Source organism: Macaca nemestrina, chromosome 4 (assembly GCF_043159975.1).
Source record: "Macaca nemestrina isolate mMacNem1 chromosome 4, mMacNem.hap1, whole genome shotgun sequence".
Classification (NCBI taxonomy): Eukaryota; Metazoa; Chordata; class Mammalia; order Primates; family Cercopithecidae; genus Macaca; species Macaca nemestrina.
The window spans coordinates 119,158,994-119,169,314 of record NC_092128.1 but is presented as its reverse complement, the minus strand read 5'-3'; positions in this window follow the sequence as shown (position 1 = coordinate 119,169,314).

Here is a 10,321-nt window from a genome sequence, read left to right as displayed (position 1 = left end):
AGAGTCTTACTCTGTCACCCAAGTTGGGGTGCAGCGGCCTGTTCACGGCTCACTACAGCCTCTACCTCCTGGACTCAATTGATCCCCCCGCCTCAGCCTCCCTAGTAGCTGGGACTATAGGTGCACACCACCGTTCAGGCCAAGTTTTCTTTCTTTTTTTTTTTTTTTTGTGGAGACAGGGTTTTGTCATGTTGCCCAGGCTGGTCTCGAACTCCTGAGCTCAAGTGATCTGCCCACCTCAACCTTTCCAAGTGCTGGGATTACAGATGTGAGCCACCATTCTCAGCCTGGGTAGGCATAATTTTCTATCCTGTTAAGTATTTGTGGGTTATTGCTGGGAGAATGGTTTAAATGACATAATATTCATTTAGTATTTAAGAAAGTGTTTGGGTTTCTTTAGTTAAGAGAGCTGCAGTTTCCATTCTGTAGCTGTAATTATGCTGTCAATGCTCCTGCAGTTGGAATATGCTCTGATAGCACTATTACCACCATGGTTCTAATCCAGCCTATCCCTTCAAATAAATCAGTGCCAGGCTAATGAGTAATATTCATTATTTCATAAATAAACTCATAATCACAACTCCCTCCAGAATCACTCTGACGTTAAATTGGTATTTGTACTGACATACCAGAGGGTTCATTCTTCACAAAAGCATAAGATCACTGCAAAGTGTATTCAACAAACCAGGAAAATCACTCAGCTGAGGCTGGGAGAAAAGGTCAAGGCAATAAAATAAATTTGAGGAGAATATGGAAGTACTCATCAAGTCGCACTTGGGATGTCTTGTTGACCTTTACGTGCAAGGCCACATTGTTTCTAACATTTCAAAACAATTACTTTTTTAAAAATTTAAATTTATATATGACAAAAGCAAGAATGTGGCATACTGTGAATAGCATTTGAATGAGAGGTCAAGAAACTTTTAACACGAGTCTGTCAATTTCTATATCTTCCTCTGCGTTTTCGATAGTAAATGAAGCTAGGATTTATTGAATCATATGCCAGACACGGTTTAATGCCCTTTATACATACACACTTTTAACAGCCCTACGAAGTAGGTTTTATTTTATCATTGCCATTTTATAGAAAAGAAAATACAGAAAACGAAATTCAATTATACTTTGACTTTAAATATCATCATAGAAATATATTTCTGTAAATTAAATGGTAAATAATGTTTTAAAAATTATGATAGAAGGGTAATGGGAGGGATGGTGTGAGGATGGTTTCAGTGTATGATCATTATCTTCTATGAAAGTACATAGATAATAATTACAATTTTCATAAGAAATAACGATACAGAATGTTTAGTAATTATGCAAATAAATATCAAAAGAGAGAGTTACAAAAGTTAGTTTGGGGAAGGAGACTCCAGAGTGGGATAATAGGGAGCATGAATTACAGTTAATATTTTATCACAGTGTGGTGGTACTCTGGTGGTTTTAGCATTTGAATACATAACTTGCGACCAAATTAAGTTAACAGAGTACCTTCATCCCTCTGTCCCCACTCCAACCTCTTTCTTTGGTCTGCACCCATGCCCACATGCCTTCCTGCTGCCTGAGTGGCACAGCTGTTTGTTCTGACCATGCGCCTGCCCTCCTCAGGACTGCACTCCATGGGTCCCCTCCTTTCCCTTTGTCATTCTCAAGATGCTTTTTCCCACTGATCCTTGTATGTTAATATGCACATCTGCGCAAGCTGGGTTATACTGTTGAGCAGCTGTGCTCTTCTGTTAGAGGCCTTGGGTTCAAGTCCTGTTTGTTCCACTCATGTGGGGCAAGGTATATGAACCTTTCAGGAATCCATATACATGTGTGGCTTTTTCCACTCAACAAAGGTATGTGATAATCATCTTCTTTCCTGTTTTTGGCAGAATTCATCGTTGCTGCTGTGGGGCAATCCATTGAGAAAATACTCCACAATTTATTTATCCTTATGTGTGTCTATGTATCTTTCGTCTGCTTTATTTACTTATTTCTTGCCATTGTAAGTGCTGCTACTATTAGGCCTCATAAATATGTAAGTGTTCAGGTAATATAATGTGCTATGCCTGGATGTAATACATACGTTGCATCTCTGGCTATGTATATTTTAAAATTGAAAAGATAATGACAAAAATACTTCTAAAGTGATTGTAATAAATGTATCTCCTACACAAACTCTAAATAAGAGTTCATACATCTTTTCAACATCTGACTAGCACTTTCTCCCAAACAAACTGAGTGTGAAATGATGTCTGGTGGTTTTAATTTGTAATTCCAAAAATTTCATTATACAAACTTAATTTGCAATTAATAGTGAGAAAAAGGTTACTCCATATGATCTTATTGTGACATGCTTATGATCTTATTATTTTCCATGCTTACATGTCTTCTGTACAGAGACAACCATGAAAGAAAGCTGGGAAGTACAAGCAGGGTGGCAGTAGACACAGGCCATTCAGTTCCACTGTTTGTTTGTGGTCAGAGAAAGCAGTGAAATGCTGTCAAGCACATCACACATTATAAAAAATTGAGAGCGAAAGGTGGAATGTCATTTTTCTCTCCTGGATGGAAATTCTTTATGAACATAAATTGCTGCTGGAGGCCAAATGGTAGAGATAACAGCATTTACCATGAATAAAGGAGGGAAAATATGATGTGTTTTAGGTTTAATTTAGCATTCAGATGGATTATTCTGTAACTTGTGGCAGTCCTCTTAATAACTCTGTTGGTGTAGGTGATAAATGGCACATAGGCAATAAGTGGGAATAGTAACTGGATATGAAAATCTTCACAGTTATTGTTACATGAAAGAAAGTGGGTTATAAACACAATGTACTATGTGACCCCAATTCTGGGAAAAGATGCATATACGAATGAAAATGAATAAATAGATTTCTAGAAGTAAATACTAAAAATTTTTCAAGAAATAGATGTCATTTTGACTTTTGGAATTACATGTGATGTTTCTGCCTTTATATATGCCTTTACATCTTTAAAATTCTCAATATTGAACACTGATGACTCCATAATAAGATAAATTGCCAAAAGCGTGAATGCCAAGGGCCATCAAAGGAGGCTTGTACTTGGTCAACGGCCACAATTCCCTACAGCCTCTACAGCACTGGCATTAGATTTGAGGTGTCAGGAAGAGTTCTGAAAAAGGAGGGAAAAGACTTAGGAAAAATGTCAACAAATAAAGCAATTGCAATTTTGTGTGTTTTGGGGTGGGTGTGTTCATTCAAACGGTAACATTTATTGAGCTAGGTCGTTTACGGGTGATCACTGTTTTGTACTCTTTTCTTTTTCCTGTTTTTCCAATTCCCTTCCTCAATTTTGATAATATATTAACGTACATATGCTAGGATTTTTTTGGTGATATTCATATAGTCATGGAAACTATCAACGCAGCCTGGGTTAGAAGCATTTCAGAAGTCTTCAGTATGAACTGTAACAAATGCATCCATCATAGGTTAACAGAGGCCAATCATAAAAATCACCAGAATGATTTAATAATCTCTAGAAGAATCTGGTTAATTTACATATTAAAGAGGGTAAGGAGTTTTCTGGTATTCAGAAAGGCAACTTTCATATTGAACTGCATAATAAATTAAAAATTTAACAGATTATAGCAGACAAAGAGTTGCAGATACAAAGATTCTTCCCTACATCATTTATTCATTCACCTAATAAATGAATAATGATTACTTAGTATGTGCACCAGGCACTCTCTTAAGTATTAAGGATACATTAAAGAATACAATAAGGAAGAAAGAGGTCATTCTGAACATTGCAGACAAGGGCAAATAAATAAAATAGGTGGGTAAATGATATATTATGATAAAAGGGGACAGATACTATGAAGAAATACAATGCCTGGAAAAGGGAAGGGGATTTGAAGGCAGAGGTTGAAATTTTAAGCAGAGTATTCAGAAAAGGCCTTATGGAGAAAATTGTATTTGAGCAAAATCTTGAAGAAAGAAAAGAAATGAGTCGTGCAGATACTTGAACAAAGGGCACTGAAGGCAGAGTAAAGAGCAAGTGCAAAGGCCCTGCAGCAGGAAGGAAAATGCCTGACCTGTTAGCAAGGGGACAGGGGGATGGGAGCAGGAGGCCGTGGAGGACTTCACAGGTTCTTATAGGCTCTATTTTTTAAGACTTTAGATCTTAAATAAGATGGGAAACCATTTTGCATGGATTTTCACGCAGTTGAAAAGAAAAGCATAAAACAAGCTATACTATCACATGCTTACTATTTTGCTAAAAATATATACAAATTCTAGAAATAATTGTGTCTTCTTCTCATTAGGAGGAATGGGGGTCCTTGAGAACTCACCTTTATGTTGCACTATCATACTGGCCGATTTATGTGTCCGTGTGAACACTTCAACAGAATTATTTCTTCTAAGATCCTTGGAATTCTCAAATGCGTAACTTTCACCTCCCGATTTTTTCAGCATCTCACCCTCAGGTCACAGCCTGTTTCTTCTCATATGTGACCCTGGCCCACCCACCGCTGATCATTTAACCCTGATAATCCTGTGTTCACCTGCATGGATCCACAGGGACAGCTCAGAGGATCTCAGAAATGGCACGGGCTCTGAAGCAGTAGGAAGACAGGGAGGCATCCAAGAGTGAAGATGAAACTGCCTTCACAAGGACCAGAAGTAGAGGGTGGTAACAAACCATGTGTCTGGACACAATGCAGAGAACGTTGTTTGAGTGACATGAAAAGAAAGGCGGTCAGCTGGGCTTCAATACGGGAAACTCAGTCACAGTCCACGAGTGGCCACAACTATACTATGAGGCCAGTATCTATTTCTGGATGCCTGAGTTCCAAAGGACTTGGGCTTGTTTTAAAAAGGTCTAGAAAATTTACTGTGGAAGAGTCACTGGACAGCGCGGATAATACTGATTTTGTCATAGATACAGGGTGGGGAAGGAGAAAAGGACGGAAAAAGAGAAGAGTCCATATAAGAGAATTGGAAGAGCCCTGAGGAATAAAGTGTTCAGCAGCAAGAAACGCAAATGAGAAACTTTCAGAAATGTTTTAAGTGTATCAGCAATCAGGTTTGATAAAGCACCAAAGTTCTTAGCACAGTGCCTGCCACAATCTTATAGTTAAATCAATTTGATCTTAATGTCAAGGAGGTGCTAACAGAAAATATCAAAGAGCATAGCCTTTGAACTCAGACTGTGGTTTTAGCATCTGCTCCACTGCAGACTTGACTGTGACCTTTTCAAGGTCCTGTCTTCCCATCTGTAAAACTGAGATGATAATAGTATCTATGTTAGTTTGCTCAGACTGCCATAACAAAATACCACACACTGGGTGGCATAAATAGCAAAAATTTATTTTGTCACAATTTTGGAGTCTAGAAATCCAAGATCAGGGTGCTGGCAGGGTAGATGACCTCTGAGACCCCTTTCCTTATCTTACAGATGGCTACCCTCTCGCTGTCTTTTCACCTGGCCAGCTTTCTGTGCACCAGGGACAATGTCCTAATGAGGACACCAGTCAGGTTAGATTGTTTCCAGCCCAAAGGGCTCCATTTTAACTCAATGACCTCTTTAATGGCCCCATCTCTAAATACAGACACATTCTGAAGTATGGGAATTAGGACTTCAACATATGATTTGGGGGGGAACATATTTTAGCCCATCACATTATACAGTCCTTGGCAATGTGTACTCAGTGAGATACTATATATAAAACAAATGTTAGAAGCATGGCACATAATGAATTTTCAATATATGTTAGCAATTATTATCATTTTTCCTAACAAATATTAGCCAAATAGATGGAAGAAATCAATGTTCAAATATCTGTTTCCTCATTTGGTGGTCATCAACACAAGACAGGGGAAAGCAAAGAACTTTGGCGATCTTGAACTAACACACATGCAATGAAAGGAATATTGGAGAAAGCAAACCACAGTCTTGTTTAAAACATGTTACTTATTTGACGAAAGAGTTCTGAATAAATTTAGAACTGATGAAGTATTTAGTAAGTAAGATCTGATTTCTGCTTTGAACATTTTAATAAAAGCATTATCATATAGTGATTGGCAGTGCTTTATTCTCTAAATGTGCAGAACAGATGTGATTACTAATACTAAAAAACAGTTCAGGGCTAAGAAACTAGTAAATTATGCATCACTGGAATTACATCAGATATTAAATTAGATGATCATTTCTTTTTATTTTATAACTCTCTTAGGAAGATGGATCAAAAGTATTATTAGCTTTGTAGAGAAACGTGGGAAATACCTTGAACAAAGGCTGTGGTTATAAGACTTCTGTTGCAACACAGTCCTTCTACTACTTATATTTTCAAAGTTTCAATCCATAATGGGGCTCATTATTTCTACCCCTGTAGAGGGAAATGCTATAATAACTCTCTTCCTTAATTCACTCCTTCAGCTCTATTCACTCACTCATTCATTCATTGAACAAATATTTATTGAGCACCGTCTGCTGTAGCAGGCAATTTGGTGTATAAAATATGGCTCTAAGCTTAGAGAGTTTTGCAACGTAGGTAGAATAGTAAAAGTATGATAGAAATAGATGGGAAAACATACAGAATTTAAAAGAGATAAAAATTACATTTGGGCTGTGAGAATGAGAGGAGGCTTCATGGTAGATGGTGGTTTTTGAATTAAGTGTTGGCAGCAAGATATTAACTTCATGAGTGGAAGGAGAATTTCAGGCCAAGAGACTGAAGCTGTGATGCAGGAAGCTTTTTTAAAAGAGCAGTCAGCAGTCTTGTTCAGATTTTCATCCATGGTCCATTGCATAGTGGCAATGGGAGGCAAGGATTTATGTCTAAACTGGAACTGGATAGCTGAGGATCCCAGAAAGCCTGATCATTAGGAATCATGGCTTCTAAAAATGGTTGCTACCAGGGGTGTTATTTTGGGTGCTACTCTGGGTGTTATTTTGATGGAATATTTTCCAGGGAATATAGAAATGCTTAATTTATTCTCCAGAATTACTTCCCTTGCTGTGAGTTGCCTAATGGAAAGAACATTGAAAAACAGATGATGTGGCAATTTATATGAGAAATTCTGACCCAAAATCACAATGCTGATGCCTATTTAGGTAGGCAGAGCAATGCCAATTGTTACCTTTTGTCTCTGCTAGTAACAGCCTGCCCCTGTATGGGCTCACTGGCAGGATGCAGTCCTGAAGCAACTTAATTTGATCTTGCACTGTTCTTTTAACCTACTGTGTGGGATGGGGCTTCTTGGATGAAACCTTCCATAGGCTCCGGAGATTTCCGTTCCCTCTTAGGGTACACACACTTGACTCTGTTCACTTCAGGCACATGTCCAGTTTAGTTTAGTTTAGTTTAGTTTGGTCTGGTTTGGTTTGGTTTGGTTTGGTTTGGTTAGTTTGGTTTAGTTTTGTTTTGTTTTGAAGTAGTCAATATTTAACTGTTGCTTTAAAGGAAATACTTCTGTCCATCCCCCAACAGAAGCCTGAGCTGGGGAGAGGAGTGGGAGGTGGCAGTCAGTTGAGGGTACAAAGTCTCATCCAGTTCCTCTAGTCGCTATCCAAAAAACATGTTAACCCCGTTTGCAATTGTCTTGGAAATGTCCTGTTTGGTGGGTGCTGTTGGGCTGATCTGACTGCAGAGCTCTGTGGACCCGGCAGCTCTTTGAACCCAGCTGGTTTTCTTGGAGGTGCTGAAGACATCCCTGTGGTGTTCCTTTGCCACGGGTGATGGTAACCATATTCCAGCTGGTTGCCTGTGTATGCTGAGAGAGTAGACAGCCCTGCCTTTTTCCCTTATTTTGGAAGGAAGCACTCAATCTTTCAGCATTAAGTTGTTAGCGATAGGATGTTCTTAGATGCCCTTTATGCAGCTACAAGAGTTCCCTCCTGTTACTATTTTGCTGGAAGTTTTTCAGAAATGGATGTTGGATTTTGCTCAACGATTGTTCCGCTTTTGTTAGAGCTAGCAATGTGATTTTTCTTCTTCCTTTACAAGGTGTTTATAAACTAAATTATGATGACCATTTTCTTGAGGCAAAATTCACGTTATACACAATTAACTATTTCAAATACCACATTTGGTATATTTACAATCCTAGTAAAGTGAAAAGCAAACCACCACTTTTCTTTAGTTTCAAAATTTTTCATCACCCTGGAAAAATACTCCACACTCTTTGAGTAATGACTCTCCCTTCCTCCCTCTCACCCTCATCCCCTGACAATCACTAATTTGCTTTTTGTCTCTGTGGATTTACCTATTCTGGATATTTCATAGGAAAGAAATTACGCAATCTGAGACCTTTTGTGCTGAATTCTCTCACTTAGCATATTATTTTCTAGGTTCATTCAAACTATAGCATGTGTCGGTGCTTTATTCCTTTTTGTGACTGAATAATATTTCATTGTGTGTATATACCAACATTTGTTTATTCATTCCTCCCTTTCTGAACAGTTGTTTCACCTTTGTGCTATCATGAATAATGCTGCTACAAGCATTGCTGTACAAGTTTTTGCATGAACATAGTAACTTGACATACGTTTTTTATTTCTCTTGGGCATCTATCTAGGAGTAGAATTGCAGTGTCAAATGGTAATTCTATGTTTAGGTTTTAGAAGGACTGCCAAACTGCACTATTTTATACCCCCAAAGCAATGTGTGAGGGTTCCTATTTCGCTTGATTTTTGTGAACACTTGTTAATTTCAGTTGTTTTTCTTTTCAACTTCTTTTCTTTCCTTTTTTTTTTTTTTTTTTTTTGGTTGTTATTGTTATCTCGCCATCGTAGTATATGTGATACGGTACTTCTATTTTGGAAACTCAATTTTTACCCAAAATATGATTTGCAATTTTTTTTCCATTTTATAGATTGTTTTTTTACTTTCTTGCTAATATGTTTTGATGCATAAATGTTTTTAATTTTAATGAAGACTAATTTACCTATTATTTTTGTTGCTTTTGATTTTGTTGTCAAATTTGAGAACCTATTAACAAATCCAAGGCCATAAAGAATTATCCCTATGTTTTTCTCTAGTAGTTTCATTGTTTTTCCCCTGTATTGAGGTCAGTGATCCATTTTGAGTTAATTCAGCTTGCTCTGAGAATTATATGTAATTATCCCTGTGCTTCACACAAAGTAAAGGCTTAAAGAACACCAGGTTTCATGTTATTATGATGACTCAATTTCTGACTTTAGGCTTTACAAATTAAGCAGTCAGAAGATAATAAATTTGAACTGACTTATTTAGGGTGATAAGAGAGAATCATTTTCAGTTTTATTTCTTTTAGTCCAAGTTGAAAGTCTTTCCAGAGTATCATCATGTACTCAAGTGTCTACCTCTGAGTCAAGTTTCCTCTGTTCTTTCACATATTATCTTCCTGAGGAAACAACAACCACAGCAAATCTCCTTAAAATCTTGGCTGTTCTCCTCAGAGCGTGGTCACTATTGTCCTGAAAATAGATGTCCAAGGGGAAGCCTTATAGCCCAGCAGCCATCTGCCCACACAGCATGGGGTGTCTTGACATTTTCCTACTTGAAATAATGATGTGCCCAGTCTCCAAGTGGAACTTCTCTGGATTATCCAGCAGATTGAAAGAAAAAAAGTGAGGAAAACATGGGCCCAATATCTAAATTACAGGGGGTGGTGGAAGTAAAAAAAATAAGTTAAAGTATGGAGTTGAAAACTTTACAAAACACATAATCATGTAAACAGGTTGCTAGAGCCACTCCACAGCCTTAGAAAGGACCTGGACAATGAACGTTCAAGTTCCAAAACTTACTTACAATAGTAAGTCCTTTTGTGGTTATAGATAGGTTAATTATTTCAATCTATTCAAGTGTGTAGTATATATAGCTCATTGGATATTTCCATTTTCACTTTCCAATTAAATGCTTAAGCAGGTTTTACCTATTCTGAATGGTACGACCACAATATTTCCTCTTCGCATACTAGCATATTCTTTTTCTGTATGCTGAAAAGCAGGCATATTGCTTTGACCCAAGCAAGAGCACTGACTCTGCTCAGATATACTCTCTTAAAGCCTAGAAATTCCTCCAGTCTCAAGCAAAGACGGGGATTTATCTTTTTCACTTATTCCTGTTTATCTTCATTCAGGTCTTGGGTTTAATTTTTCCACAAAATGTTCTTCTACACTGTCTAATTCCAGCAGGTGGCACCAGCAATAATTCAGCCAATAAGTTTAAAAATGTGTGCCATTGCTCATAATTTTGGTGAGCAAGTTTCTTAAGAATGATTGTCATGGATTTAACACGTGTAAAGGAGCTAAGAAAAGAAGAAACTAACTCACTGAGAAAACGTTAAGCATTTACTGAGTACATTAA